Source organism: Anoplolepis gracilipes, chromosome 6 (genome assembly GCF_047496725.1).
Source record: "Anoplolepis gracilipes chromosome 6, ASM4749672v1, whole genome shotgun sequence".
Taxonomy (NCBI): Eukaryota; Metazoa; Arthropoda; class Insecta; order Hymenoptera; family Formicidae; genus Anoplolepis; species Anoplolepis gracilipes.
In genome coordinates, this window is record NC_132975.1 from 14,175,240 (window position 1) to 14,192,366 (window position 17,127).

At 28.1% G+C, this 17,127-nt stretch overlaps 1 protein-coding gene and 1 long non-coding RNA gene across 9 annotated transcripts in view; one reads left to right on the forward strand and one right to left on the reverse strand.

Annotated features, from left to right (window-relative positions):
* LOC140666995 (uncharacterized) overlaps window positions 1–17,127 on the forward strand; it is a 213,378-nt gene that overhangs the window by 95,001 nt on the left and 101,250 nt on the right. The window contains exons 3-4 of one of the 2 annotated variants that reach the window (XR_012046892.1): window positions 5,571–5,734; window positions 9,482–9,521. This is a non-coding gene — a long non-coding RNA (uncharacterized lncRNA). The remainder of the gene's footprint in view (window positions 1–5,570; window positions 5,735–9,481; window positions 9,522–17,127) is intronic. The other variant, XR_012046891.1, reaches the window with a different exon arrangement.
* LOC140666990 (octopamine receptor beta-1R) overlaps window positions 1–17,127 on the reverse strand; it is an 81,736-nt gene that overhangs the window by 38,902 nt on the left and 25,707 nt on the right. The window lies entirely within an intron of this gene.

Below are 17,127 nucleotides of genomic sequence, written 5' to 3' on the forward strand. Positions count from 1 at the left end.
AATAAAGTTTAAGATTACATGTTAGTACTTTTTTCTTCTTCTTCTCGTTCTTCTTCTTCTTCTCTCTCTCTCTCTCTCTTTCTCTCTCTCTTCTCTCTCTCTCTCTCTCTCTCTCTCTCTTTGTCTTGCTTGCTCTCTAGCTGAAGACGATCTTTAATTAATAATGTCGCGACATTAATAGCACATGCTTAATATATGATCCGTCACAATTTGAAACCACCATCGTCGCTCGCGTAATTACCCGTTTCGGCGAATTAATCAAACAAGATACGACGACGTAATACGTGGTCGCTTAGGCGATATTCCGGGATTCTGTTTAGCGGATATTGTCGAACTCGGAATCGAATTTGAGCATTCCGCAGGCTACACGCAACAATATTAGTACTGATCATTTCCGTTGATGTCTCTCTCTCTTCGATATCATGCGAGAGACACATATCTTGATTATATAATAATCAATAATAATAATAATAATTCATAGATTTATTTTCTATATTTCTTCGATGCAGCAGAAATGTTATTTGTCGAAGAATATAAATTAATATTGTATATTAATATTTATAGACACGAATTAAATTCCCCGGGCTAAAACCAGAGACCAAAAATATAAATTTGATTTTCACAGCCAATAACAGTTAAACGCAAAATGATCGTACGTCAGTTTTACAGAAAAATGATTTTGATCGACAGATCAATGTAAAAAAATGGTTTCGATTCTCGATTTAGCAACTTTACTCCGATTTATGTTTATACTCGTCTACACTTCTTCAGGAGGGTAAAAAGGGATTTAATAAAAATTTCGAATGGAGATTTAAATTGTATATACTCTTGGTATAAAAAAAATTTCTGTGCACATTAATCAGTTCATAGAAAAAATAATTTTTCTCTAAAACTAACGCACAATCATCCGGCGTTTGGCTCTTACTGGTCACGAAATTCAAATTTGTTTTTTACATGGACAGCTTTATTTTAATTTTCTAATAATTATAAAATTAGAATCAAATATATAAGCAACTGCAAAATTATTCCAAAACAGAAGGAAGAGAAGAGAGAGGAAAGGGGAAGTTTTATAAATAGTAAATTTACATAAATTTTAATATATTGTACATACATATATGAAGATTATTATATACATATATAAAGATAATTTTAGAAAAACAATAAAGAATAGAATTTGTGCAAAAAGAAGGATATAATACTATGTTATAATTTTTATTAATTTTTTTAACTGTAAAGAGAAGTTCACGAATTTTGAATAAATATAGAGAAAATACACACGCTCTCTCTCTCTCTCTCTTTCTCTCTCTCTCTCTCTCTCTTACTTTTTCTCATTTTCTTTTATAAAAAATACATAAAATAGGAGAAATATATATATTGATTGAGCAACATGTCATTTTAGAAAATGATCCATATTTTACAGTTGAAATATTTTGAATTGCGCAGTAATTTAGTTGCTAATTAATGACATATTCGCATCCCGCATCCTGTCAGTAATGTGGGAGTCCAATTTCGTGATTGTTTGTTTAATACGAACTGCTAGCGGCATAATTCCGTCATCACTTCCGCCGGCGACGCATGTAAACAATTATCGAGTTACCATTGATCGCTTTAACTCAAAGATGAATTAATTCAAGCTTTTTTGCAGAATAATAAATTTTATTAAACTTCAATATTTCTCGATTGAAATTTGCATTGAATCAAAAATAAATTTTATGGAATAGATATACACTGTTGTACAACGCTGAATTTAGTTTTACGTTGGATGGTACACAGTAAATTTTACTTTAAATTTAATTTTGCGAGAGTGCTTGTGAAAATCTCGATCTGTCTTACATAATTAACGAATCGGCCGGAACTTGACGAAAGAGGTTGAGAGAGATTCAGTCGCAAATTGCAATCTAGAATTGAACAACGAGACATCGGACAAAGGATCCATTGGATGTTGCAATCTTATGCAATATCACATCAAAGTTCTGAATCTTGTGAAATTAAATTGAATCGTGGAACCAAATCTGCTGTTGGTGCTAAATTTTACAATTTATATACGAATTTACTTCTACCCTTATTTCAACTATTATATAAATCTCTGTTTTAGATAGTCTCATTGTTAGAAGCAATACAAAGTCCTCGAATGCTTTATAAAGAGATTAGTAAAATTGAAAAATTATATGTATACAAATTATGAAACGTTAAATTTCTCCTTAAATACTTTTATCATATTTTTTTAATTATTTTATATTGTTTTTGTATAATTAAGCTAAATTGAATATTATTTGCTTGAATATCATGAGAGAGAAAAGTTTACAATGAATATATAATGTGAGGTAAAAAAGTTTATAGTAAATATGTTCTGAAAATTGTAAAGGGGGCTGTAGGGATGTAGTTTAATATTTAAGCTCTGACAATGAGTTGCGCTTTGAAGCAGTGCAGCGATGCGCGGATGTAATAGCATTAATTAATTTCATAAAATGATATGACAACCCAAATTAGGACGTTCCGCGGGATGACTAGCGCATTATCGATTGTATATTTGGGCGTATCGTTACAGATTTATTTCGGGAAAAATGTAATCCAGACGGATTCTCTACTCTCGGAGAAATAATGAATTCCGTTGAGACTTTCAGTTTCTACCAAACGAAATAATCTACTTTCCTACATTTCCTCGTGTATATAATTTCTCTCTCTTTTTTTCTCTCTTTTTCTTAATATTTAGAAAAAGATTATAAAATATATATAATTAATAATATATAAAATATATATTATGTGTAATATAAAGATATAATTATATGTACATAATTTTATTATTATTTTGTAGAAATTCAACCGCGAGGTATATTTTATATGTTTTCATATCTGCGATAAAAATATAATACATAGAATGTATACATATTATAATGAAAAATTATAAAAATGTAAGGAAATATTTTTCTTTTATATATAAAATTTAAGCTTAACTCAAAATTTTAATTGCATTAAAGTAATGACATCTTGACAATTCTTAGGACGAAATTTAAAATATATAACGATATCTATAATTTTGTTAAAGCTTTTAAAATAAATGTTATCATAAAATTTTGAACTTTGTACCAAAACCTAACAAGATATCGCTTATTCAGCATGAGGAATATAGTTCGAACACCAGAGATTAGATCCGTATTTGATACTAAAGTCGATAACAGAAAATAGAAATTTCTCTCATTCTTCGAATTCAAATGTCGAATATAAAGCGTTACTTTTTTCATAAAAGAACGTGCTCAAAGTGCGAAGCGCAAGAAGTTACGTTATAAAAGTGAATTGTTTCGTTGTTCTCGCCGTCTTTCTTTGACATAAAGGCATTCGTCTTTTCTGGCGAAGAAGGAAGGCACGAAGGAATGTTCATTCTAGCTGAGAGTTGACGAATTATCGCGAGTGAAAGAGAAAGAGACTCAATCCGCGAATTGCTTTTTTACGAATAAAACGAACCGCGAAAGTCCGAGTTGCTTTGTTACTCATTACAGCTCGAATGAAAAAAATGTCTTTTACCTTCTCTAAAGGGAATTCATGTACAATAAAATGGTCTATGACAATAAAATCTTTAAATGATGAAAAAAAGGAACAATGTGCTTTTTCCGCTCGATGGAATTCTAGCAGGACAATCGCGTAATCGCTGTTTAAACAGACAAGATATTCTTTAGGAATGCTTGCATTGCAGTGAATTGCAGTGACAATCGACAAATAAATTCTCTGCAAAGCTGTGATTAGTGAGATTTTATTCTGAAAATAAAATAAGGTTTTAATATATATAAACTGTAATATTTTGTAATAAAATAATGTAAATAAAAATAAAAATATGTAATACATGTAACATGTATATAAAAGAAATATATAAAGATTAGATTTTATATTCTTTATATTCTTCAGTTTTTTATATTCAAAGTTCTTCACACTCTTTAGTAATTACAATATATTCAAAGAAAAAGAAAGTTCTCTGATTTAAAAATTTTTTAATTTAAATTAAAATAATATATGGATTTTCTTTATTTTACTAGTTTTCTATCGGGGGCAAAAGCTCCATTTTAGATTGAATAAACAAAATTCATAAATAAAAGATAATAAGTCTACAACTTTGAAACTTCTGTGTATATCGTTTTGCTGTAGGAATCGTAATCATAACAAATGAAATCTATTTTCGTGATGCTTCTTATAATATTGAACTACGGGAAGAATTCTTCTCTCTTGTTTCAAAAGTAAGAAGAATACTTCTCAGCATGAATTGGCAAATCGATATAATCCTGCAGGCATTTTGCCAAGACAAGACAGAGTATACTATAGATAATCCGGTGAAGATAAACAGAAGCCTATTATAACTTTCAAATGCTATTGGATAATAAACTTACTCCCGTTTTGTAAGAACAACAAATTAACGGCGGAGTAATTTTCGAGATATAACGATGTTTAAAATAAGATTGCCTTTCTTTCAAGTAGGATAAAGTTTTAAAGTTGTTAAATAAATTCGTGATTTTTTTAAAAAAAATACAAGCGAGTTTTTCAAATTATTAAAGAAAAAAATACAATAGAGATATCTGAATGTAAAAAAAGCGAACAATTAAAAGATATATAATAATAAATTGAAGAATTATTCCAAAAAAATAGCCTGTGTGCATCGTTCGCTTCTATACATCGTTTTTCGATCAAGAAAGCTGAATCAAATTATGCCAAGCTTCATTTGGTTATCATTTTTACTCTGCATTTGTCTCAACCAAAGTTTTCTCTAACAAGCGATACGCCATTCGAAAGGACAGCAAAAGGAGCATTCACTCCACCCACCCTGTAGATATTCTCGTATAAAATAGAACAAGCATTGCAGTTAGAAAGGAAACGAATGACGAAGTTTCGAGGCTGTAGTCGAAAGTTCTGAAGTAGATACGCCAGCTATGGGATAAAATAACGTTTGTTATCCGTGAATTTATAGGTTTTTGACCAAACTTTCGTGATATATAGTATAGGTTCCCAAAATGATTCTATCCGTTACATATATGTATACGCACATAAATAAATATCGTAAAATACGGAAAGTTGTTTCTAGAAATGAAGGTTGAAGAAAGAAAATACACGAAAAAATTGCTTTTAAGAATAAAAGCTGAAAATATTAAATACATTTCCTTCGTAGATTCTATTTGCACAACAAACACTTCACATAATTTAAAGCGCCAAGGTCCATAGCGCAAAAATTTACATATGAATATTTTCGTAAAATCGAAAGCGACTTTTCTTTAATGTAGTTATAAAGCTGCTTGCAGTTTTTTAACTTGCAAACTGGAAGTATAGCTTTAAGGATGTCGAAAAAATAATATAAAATATTAGTCTTAATCGTTTTAACTAACATAATTTAATCAATGTAAAAAGTGCAATTTTTAATATTGTATATATAAAGATGTTAAACGTTGAACGTTTAAAAAAAAAAAAAAAAAAAAGAAAAATTACTAAAGTCGACTAAGGAATGAATAAGCGGAAAAAGGTTTACATTAATCTAAGGTTTTTTGTATACGATCTTTCATTCACAAACTAATTCTCTTGTTTATCCGTTACAGGGAGCTTTAATTAAGCATCTGTTCATTGAGAAAAAAAAGACTTGGGGAACAAGAGGTAGAAAGAGAGAGAGAGAGAGAGAAAAGCGGAAGTTGCACAACGAGAAAATGCCGGTGGATCGATGGAAATGAGTCACCCGGTGTGGTGTCCCAGTGGGTCTACATAGGTAAATAGGTTAGCACCATTGAGCGTGCGCCCTTAAGGCCGCTTCTTCCTTACGGACCGCTTAGTGAATCGATAGAGAGAGGAGAAAGCGAGCGAGATGTCCCTATATGAGAATAGAAAATCCTCCGCGATTTACGTATACGCGGTGAAACTATTTTGTCCATTTCAGTTTTCAACATCTATCAGCTTTCTATAGCGTACAAGGAGAGTACATTCTCTATTGCTAAGTGTAACTTATTTTTCTGGAATAATGCACTTTTACAATCCGTTCTTAATTAAGAAAAATTATATTTATCCCCATAAAAGTATATAATTATAATTATAATTATGTTATAAATATATAATGGAAAAAATAAAATATTACACAATCTTAAAGTAACTCCAAAATTTATGAAAAGTAACACAATTAAAAAATTAAGACAGGAAAACAGAAAGGTTTAACACTACTTTCACATTTTTAATAATCAATTTTTTTCATAAAAATAATGGATAATTATATAAATTTTATAAAAAATAATTCTTTTTATTTATTTTGCATATTGATCTTTCATTTTTCTTTCATGATCAAGACTTCCTACACTTGTCTTGATCAGTGATTCAGTTTCAAGATAAACACCCCCGGGGAGAACCCTCCGTTAAGCGCACTCCCAGCTCATGAGATTTCTCGATAACTCTCGTAAAAGTATCGTCAGAAATGCGAAATTCTCCTGGGTAGCGAAACTTACGAACGATAATCGCTCTCTCAATATTTAATATTATAGATGTGCGTGGAATGGTCAGAGAATAGAAGAATGCGGGGAAAAATGTGTTAAGATCAAGAATAAAGAGAATAATAGAAATGTAATAAAATGAAAGCGCTGTCTTTCATGCATTTTGCGTCTTCTCTCTCTCACACACACCCACACACAATTTTCTATATTTCGATTGCATATTCTGGTTGCATCGTCGCGTTAACTCACATCTGTAAATGCAGCTGCATCCAGGCAAGAACAGTTATATATCTGAAAGAGATTTGGCGTAAACGAAATCTAGCGATTTTTTATTATTCTACAAGAATTATCTCTAATATAAGACATTTTTTATCAGTACTATTAACGGATTAGCATGCGTTGGTTTAAACACTTTATAATGATAAAGATATTATTTATTATAATTTTTTTTTATTAGTTATTATACATTTTATTTTTATTAATTATCACAATTATTATATTATAATCATTGATGTTCTTTTCCGACTTCTTTACGGTATTTCTATAATAATTTTTTTATTATTTAACTATTTAAGATATGTGAATATTGTTTGAAAATTTTAAGATAAAGATTGAAAGATACATTCACGTATTTAAACTCTTCATTTATTTATGCATTATTATGCAATTGTAGTGAGATATAAACACGTGAGAAGAATATCGGAAATGGAAGAGAAACGAGAAGAAGGAAGAAATGCGTCGAGAACAAATAGAGTAGAACGGCCTGATTGCAAGAAGCGTAGAATTGACATTTCATTTTCTGTGTAGCTTCGTTTGAGTTGCTCTCTGTCTTTTATCTTCGTCAAGTTTCTCTTATCGTTGCTCAATCATGCGTTTTATGATATGTTTCAATCGTTTATGCTATTTCAAGGCAATGCAAATCAGACTATTACAATAAAGTATAAGTAAATAATAAGGAATATATAGGTAGAATTTATGAATTTATATACATTTTTACGATGTATAAAAACTGATAAAACTTATTTTATATTGTATATATATATATATATATATAAAAGAGAAAGAAAAAACAGTCCTTAAAATAAATTTTCACTTTGAAGAATAATACATTTCATATATCTATAAAATTTTTAAAATATTTCTTTAAATATATTTGTAAAATAAATCATTTACAAATATTTTTTTAAACCATTTTAGCGAATAAGTTGACACATGAATAAAACATTTGTAACAGTAAATTGTTTTTATATACTATTTATTACTATTTTGCGAAAGAAGTATGTTTAATGTTTTGTAATTATTTATTATTTATTTGCGATTACGAGAACGCTGACTTCGCTGAGGTATAGGAAAGATTATCGACTTTTACCACATATTTTCGAATCGGAGAAGGGAAAGAACGACGATTCTACCGTTAAAGTTCATGCCGCCCACTACTTGTTTCACGATTTTTACGCCAATGCGGAATATCCGTTCTTGCCGAGGTTGATCCGTTTTGAGAGCTGACTTCTCATGACTTTATTTATAAATATTCGTTAATGGACACCTTTTAGCAATTATTCTTATCTAATAGGAGGAAAAATATTTTATCGCTGTCATTAATAATATTTTATTATTTCAATCGTGAGATAAATAATACTTTTTAGAATTAATTTCAGAAATTAATAAAAAATTACTTTTTATATATACACGTATAAATAAAATAAAATTGATGTAAAAAAAGTATATAAAATAAGAAATAAATATAAGGCAAATTTTAAATAAAATTATAAATTTTTATGAAATTATTTATATACAGATATAATTGCTGTAAATGAAGAGATGTGTCGTATCAGCATATCTAAGTATACTGACGTAATTCTGTACTTTATATTCTGGATAAGTCTTTAAACAAAACAAAATATTAATCTTTTCGAGCCACACTCTTGGATATCGTCCTGGTTCTCAAAGAGAAAAGTAATGGAAGGAAGCGAAGCGTTATTAGCCATTTCATCGTTAATTCTCGCTCGCTTGCAGATGACCTGATTTTCATTGCGTTTATCTCGCACGCGAGTCGCCTATAGTTCTCTGTTGACAATTCGATCCTGCTTCCTCTCGAACTGTGATATAAATCTCATATCAGCGTACGTTTGACTTTGGATACTCGCCAATGACCCTGTTACCTTTCGATTTGATACGCGAACTGATTTTCGGGAAAATTGCTTATCCTTTTCTGTTTTTTGTCAGCATCGTACAGAAAATATTGTCATACACGTGTATCAAACACTACATTAAAATTAACGTGGAAATGCCTCTTTAAAGAAAATTAATTTATAAATTCCTCTCTTTCTGTGTTGGAAATACACGGAAAAATTAATCGTTTATGATTCAAATTTTTAAAGTTTTGTAAACAAACAAGACAGCTGTTGAGCAAAATAAATTTCGCGCAATTTATTCGTTTGAAAGAGAAATCGAAATAATAAATAAAAGGAATTAATAATATTACCCCTTTCCTGAGAAGAGATTTGCAAACAGTAATTGGTTCTTTAACAATTTGTATATATGTATTTATTGTAGTCAAATATATCATTGCATCGCAATTAACTTGCATCATTCGAATGATCCAAATAATTGAGAACTGTCAAGTCTCGATCGTTTATTATTATTAATAACTAATTTATTATACTTTAAACGAAATGTTCAAAATTTATGTTATATTATTTTGCAGTGCATTTTATAATTTCCGTTATATAATATATGTAATTAAGAAAATATTTTTTTATAATGGCGAGGAAAAAATTAGCCGGTGTTCGACGCTTATCTTTTTGGAGTATGTTTTTTGCCGGTGAAATTTTTCCTCCCATTGGGTATACCTTGACGTTGATAAAAGTACCTGCAAAGTTAGGTTTTATCCTGAAGGGCAAACTAAGTTATCTAAATGGTTTTTTTTAACATTTCCGATCAATATTGTTTTTCGTCTTAATTAGTTCGTGGGAGTAACAATTTTTTGCAATATTAATTGATTTGAACGCAGGTACAATTTAGTTTTTATGTTACAGATCGACGATTCTGTGTCATCAACTTCGCTTTTATCGACTGGTAAGTGAAAAAAACTTGTATTTTATCGTAAAAATTGCTAAGTATATATAAGCAAGTTTACCTTATTTTCTCAGTAATTTATTAAGTTTACCTTAACGTTTTAGTTTTTTGAGCTTCGCTATTTGTTACATACAAGTTTAGATAGTTTGTTGTGTACTTGGCGTGTGCTTTTTGTAAATAGATATTTTTTATCTTATTATAATTTATATTCAAAAGCATACGCGCGATTAATTTCTAAAAATTAATTAACAGCACTTAGGAATTACAAAGAATATTTTTCGATAGATTTTTGTTAAGGTATAAAAAATAGCGTACAAAAATCAAAAAACTAACGTCAATTTATCATTGTTAGTCAATGAAGGTTACGATTATGTATTAATAATGTGTCTATCGATTTTTCTATCACGCGCATTAAGTCTCAGCTTGCAAAGTTGTTTCAATGTCAGTTAGTGCTATTTTTGTCCTTTAACCTTGAAAGCCTTGCTCCTTTAGGGCAAAACCCAACCAGTCCTTATATGCGGGATAACATCTCAGGTGACTTCACGTATGTAATCTGTCATAATCCACTTGTGAAAATACATGGATTTCATTTCGAGATTCTGGATAGCTTATTCAAGACTACTCCAAAAGTTTTGCTATGAAAACAGATAAAATTATTTTATTTTACTGTATACATAAGGAGAATATATATATATATATATATATATACAGTTGATTTTACATATATGTATAAAATGAATAATAAAATAAAAGTAATAATAAAATAATAAAATCAACTATACACATAGCAAATAATAAAATAAAATATCATTATATAATGAAATACAAAATACATAATAATAGAATCATGAAAATAATATTTAAAAAATATATAACAAAAAATAAATATTTTTTTCTCCTTTTTTCTTTAATTTTCTATTTTCCACTAATTTCTAAATTTTTAAGTCACTTCTACAGTAAAGATTAATCTTTAAATATTAGAATAATGAAGAAAGAAATGCTGAGAAACGTTTCTCAATCGATAGCCTTAAATAATTCAGTAAAACGATATGTAACTATACACTCGCGCGTATGTACATAATGGAGGCTAGGAATAAGAATTTATTTCCGTCTCTGTGTTTTTGAATGAGTCTTATTTATAGCTACATAATACAATAATACATATGAGCTCGCTTGAAAACCTCATTTATTTCAATAAGTCAGTATCTTTTTCAACGTTGTGCGAAGAAAGAGATATGCATATAATATTTATTACATACATTTATATTTACAATTTCGAAATTAAAGATGTTTAAAAAATGTGAATAATAATATCTAAATTAAAAATTTTTTGAAATTTGGAATATTAAATAGATATATATCTTAAGATTAAGTTTATAGTGTTAAACATAGATTATATTATATATAATACAGATTAATATCTGTGTAATATGAATTGATATTAGATTGATTTAAATTAAAATTTGAATAATATATAGAATATAGATGATATTAATAGAGAGATATTAAAATAATATTAATACTGCTAAATTATTAAATAATTGTTTATATCTACATCCATCATTATTGAATGTATTAATAATATTGACAATGATATTAATAAATAATAGCTATAATATTAATTTAATATGACAGAGATTAACATTAATTAGACTAAATATTAATTTTGTTAACATCAATTTTGAACGTCACGGGACGCGAATTAAAAATCTTGAATTTGAACACGACAGATATCGATGATCCGCTGAAATTTTCAAGAACTCAATTTTTCTAAAGCGGAGAACGGAAATTTCGCTCTTAGCGTATCTTGACAATCAGCAATTCTCTCATAAATATTTCGAAAGCTTAGTGTCTCACTTCGTTCTTTATTCCCCACTTCTTCCTCCCCTATCTATGTCTCGGTTAACAGCAGAACTAGGTCTTTCCAATTCGATTCGAGGATCGTATCTTAGGGCCGACAATTTATACCCCCTTTGGAAACCGAGCACACGCCATCGGGACAAAGCCTATGCGCCGACGTATGAAAAGAAAAAGCGGGATTGATAGTAGATGGAAACACAAAAATCCCACAGAGATTACAATGTCGTTCCATTTTTGGCACATTTCTTTCAAGAATCGCAGAGTCAGAATCCCAAAATCTATTCAGTGTAGATTTCAACCCAGTGATTTCTAAGATGTCTTATCATAATATTTGACATAGTAGAATTTTTAAGGTCTTAATTGTAATTAATTGTGTAAGTAAATTTATTAATTTAAGGAGAGTTACTTTTATATTCTGTATACATATGCATTTAATTAATATCAATATTTATTATATCAATATTTGCATATTAAATAATATAATTTATTGATTTAGAGTGTTGAATAATTTAATATCGGTTTGAGATAATTTCTCTTATATTTAAAAAATTTTTTTTTAAAATGCTTAAAATAAAAATTATATAAATAAAAAAAATACAGATTAGATAAATATTAATTAATTAAAAGATGAATTCAATAATAGATTTTTTAATTACCACAATTTTCTTCATTTTATTTTCTTGTCTTTGTTGAGTGACTTATATTACAACAACAATGCAGCAATCAATAAAATCTGAACGTGAAATAAAAATAGCGGAATATTTAGCGTACTTTTGAGAGAGAGAAAGAGAAAAGAAAGGGAAAAAACGATGATCTTTGGCCATGGACGAGAATACGACTTCGTTCGATTCAGTCAAGGGCGAACAACGAGTTTCCGGTTTCCTAAAGCTTTCCTCTACCGAAAGCTTTCAGCGGAAGCGAAAGGATACACATTCGCTGCACGAAACCGGAGAGAACGAATGCGATTATAGAAGCGCCATTATAGTAGCTAGCCTTCCTTGTGTCGAAAATGAAAGACGCTAGAAGGTGCAGGAAACTAATTTTGTGTAGATTCTTTTGTGTACCTCGATATTATTTTTCGCACTCACAAAATGTCTTAGAAAGTTAGCTTTTATCTGTAACTTCTTTGATTAATTGATTTGAGAATTTATTTAATTGAAATATATATATTTTCTTTTAACGAAAATGTACATATGAATATTGCGTATGACATTTTTATTTATTGTTAACACATACGCACACATATACAGCATATATAAAATAATTTATAACCTGTGTAAACTTAATATCTATATATACATTTATTATATGTATATTTAAAATAATTATATGTATTGTTTATAAAGAAAAAATTAAGAAATCAAATTTATCAAAGAATTTATGTCTAAAATAAATATTGATTATTTTAACATTTTATAATATTAAATGCTTGTTAAATGTTATTAGGGATAAATGGAAATTTACGATTTCGCAGTGATTTCGCAGGATATAAACAATTGCTACAACATTATTTTTTAGACACTGTTTAATAATTATAAAAAAACAGATAAAAAAACTTTTTATGACAGTTGATTTTCTTATTGGAAAATACTTCTCTCTATGGCAGATATCAGAAAGCATGTGTAATCCTCACATTCCACGTGCGTGTCATGAAAGAATAATGGCGTGACACACGAAGCTTAAATCGACCATAACGGAAAATTTATCTTTGAGTTTATCCCGCGCATAAAAACCACACGATATCATTATATTCCCATAAACGTTCTATCGATATCAATTATGTGAATATTTCATCCCAAGATATCAATATAAATATTTCAGAATCGTACTAACACATTTATATACAATAATATCATAAATACACACACACACATACACAAACACATATACACATATACATATATAGAGTGTCCACTCCCTCGAAAAACATGGGAAACCTGGAATTCTCCGAGATTTATTTTATATGTGGAAAAATCAGAGAATTTTTATGGAATTTTATGGGGATTCAGAGATTTTTTTTAGAAAATTCTCTTTTTGATAATTTTCGAAAAATCGAAATCAGGAGTGTTGTGCTAAATGTCACGTGAGTGTTTTGTAATAAGTACTTTTGAAAATTCATCACGAAGAATTAGGAGAAGATGAGCAGACTTAAAATCTTCATCAGCTTTGTGGGCACAGATTTAGTACGTATCAGGTAATTTATTACATATTATTTGTGGAATTAATTTTTTATCGCGATTATCGGCGTACCGTATTTTTTCCAATTTCATTTGGTGTGTATGGAACCTCTCACTTTTCGTAAAACTCATTATTTGTTGAGAGTTTGACTTTATTTTTAATGCTTCTAGAATTCTTGATAGATGTTTTAGTACATTTATAAATTTAATACTTGACACTTAAAAGCTTTGTCCTTTTCCTTTATATGAATGGAAAAACATTAACAAATGTATATGTAAAAATATTTATTTTAAAAAAAGTTGTATTAAAAAATCTTGAAAATATTCTCTTTACTTGGAGTTTTGAATAAAAATATCGGGAAATCAGGGAATTTTTTACAAGATTTGAGTAGACATCCTACGTATATCATATATCACACGTTGTATAATTTTATAGTTTAGAAATAAGAATAAAAATAAAAAAAATGTAGTATAATTATTTAATATAAAGATAAATATGTGATAGTTGACAATAATTTAAAGTCATGCTAAATGTATTATTAAGCAATAATAAATATTTAACAATAAAAATCTAAAATTAAAAAAAAATTTTATAAAACAAGATGTAAAATAAAATAAAACGCATGAAAATGAACACAATTAGTTAACATGTTTCCGCGTTGTTTATATAATCTGCAAGAATTCTTACGAAGGCCGACATGAAGTACACACTTTGATAAAAGTTAAGCAACCCACGATTACTGATTAAAATTATGAGTTACAAAGGGTAGCTACTTTTCAAAAGGATTTCTGTACATTGAAGCGAAGGAAAAGCCAACCAGCCAGGTTGCGCTTTGCAATGTAACGGCAAAGAAGAGCCATTTGCATATTCCGACATGGATTACGATTTGCTGCCGTGCTTACCGCTTGATACTATCTGCTTTGTGCGCGCAATGAAATACCTCGCTACGGGGTTACCTTTGGAATACCCCGCATTGCATCCATTTAGAATTTACGAAGGCAAATTCTTTTGCAAACTCTTTATTACATTATTGCTTTAACATACAGAAATATTGCGCAACAGATAACTCTCCCCCCTCCCTCTCTCTCTTTCTCTCTCTTTCTCTCTCTCTCTCTCTTTTTCTACCGTACAGCAATTATAAAATTTTATAAATATATATAAAATATATCGTATAATGTTTGAGACTTGCGAGATGATTTTTAATCAATTATCGTAATTAATATTAATTTTATTTTTTTTTATAAATACATACTTACAATTATAATTAATTAATATATTGCTATATACATTGATTGTTTTTTCTGATAGTAATAAAATTTTTAATTATTAATTTTTACTCTTTAGTCTTAATTTATATGCTTTAATTTTTTCCTACAAATATTAATAAAAGATTCTCTTTTTATAATATATTACATCCAATTCTAGATTTTTATTGACAATAAGATACGTTTAATTTATCTTATATAAACTCTGATAAACACACTTTAATAAATTACTTATCAACCATCAAAGAAACAACGTTTCATTAAAAGTGTATTTTATAAATAAATATACAATGGTTGCAAATAAATTACCATTGAGCATGCGTACAATGAAAATCAAAAAGCAAGGAACGTTCTGCAGCGCAGACAGTGATATTCCGGACAAATAAACCAATTAGCAGCAGCTATTAATCAAGTTTTATTCAGATATTTGTTCACTGCTCTCGTCCAAATAAGCTTTTCGATAATAAAAACCTGTATAATCACAGTGTTTCATTAAAATCTATATCAACTAAAAGTACAGATTTAATCTCGTAAACTACAAACAACTTTTATTAATCAAATGTCTAATGGCAAATAAAAATGAAAGTAAGAAAGAAAAGAATATAAAAATATCAATCAAATTTATATTTTATTTTAGATTTTTATATTTTAATAAATCTTTATTTTTGTTTAAATATAATATTTCTTTTTTTTGTTACATCTGCTTTTTCTTCGTTTCAAAAAACGAGAAATTAACTATTCAGTTTTTTTTATTTTACCTTTTTACCATTTTTATATTTAATTATTTTAATAAATTTAATTTTTTAATTTTATTAAATTGTATTATTAATTACTTCGATTAATCAATATAGATATTGAAATTCAATTTATTGTCAATTAGTTGAGTTTATTTAACTTTAACATTTGGATTGCTATTTGTAATACTAAATCGCAACGAAAACTGATATGAGCAATTATTAAACTATAATAAACTGCACACTAGTAAAACAATGGTAATTATAACATTATTTATTTTACTCATTTATCCTAGATGATTGGATTTTTTATGAACTCCAAGCATCATGAAGAAACGAAACAAAATTCACGTATTCTTGATTTTATTCAAGACTTAATTTTGCGTTATTGAAATATTTGGTGTGAAAAAGAAAATCGATCATTCGAGCATCTGATTCATATGCGGGCGCGCGCGTAAAGTAAATTTTGTTTGTGTTGCGGCTGTGCAAATTCTGCGTATTGCCGTGCTGCAGATTCCCATATTATACGCTTAACAAAGGGCGATTATAATTAGCTTTCGAACGATAAAGAAGAACAATAGGACGCGACATACAATGGAGAACAGTAGAGCGGGCAGAAACTGTCAACTGACGCGGACATTTTGCGAAATAACCATGTATTACTTGCATATGCATTAATTAGTGTCAATTTACGTCCACCTGAGACGTGGTACTTTTAACATGTATTAAAAATGTATCTTAACATTTGGATTTTTATGTCAGAAAAGAGTACTTTGAAAAAAAAAAATAATTTGATTTTTCTCTTTCTTCACGTCATTTTTCTCATGTAAAATTTTACTTTCGCAAAAATCTTTGACAAAAATATTATTTATTTTATAATGATCTGTTTAAAATAACAAAGATTAAATGAATATGAAGATATTTATTAATTATATAATAATTTATTTGTTGACGATTCATGTAATACGGTGAATTATTTAATATAATTAATTTAATATGTAATAATTTACTTAATTTAACAATCTATTATATCTATTATCATATATACAATATATATAACATGTTTAACGTAATAATTTATTTAGTGTAATGATTTACGTCAACAATAGTTTTGCCCTTTACATGAACAATTTTAAACGTTACAGCGTCAAAGAGACTTCATCTGCAATTACTATAGTTTGCGTTTCGTGTTTGCCTAAAATCAATTCAACCGATTCATTCTGTTGTAGTATTTGATTCTCATCATTCAAAATTCACTCAAGAGCACTTGCGACAATATTCGCACAAAGTTTTCCTCTTCAATTTGATTAAAAACTAGGTCAATTTTTAACCAACAAAGGTATAATTGTGAAGACATGCTATTTTTGTCATTTTTTATAATTAATTTTCAACATGTAAAAGAATCTCTAATAATAATTATCAATTTTTATTTTTAAATCTTAATAAGTTAGATTTATTTTTAATTTATTTTATCAAAATAGAATTTGGATTTTATTAAAATTAAATTTTTAAAAATAATATATATATATATATTTGTTTTTCTTTTTTTTTTTACGTGAAATAAAAATT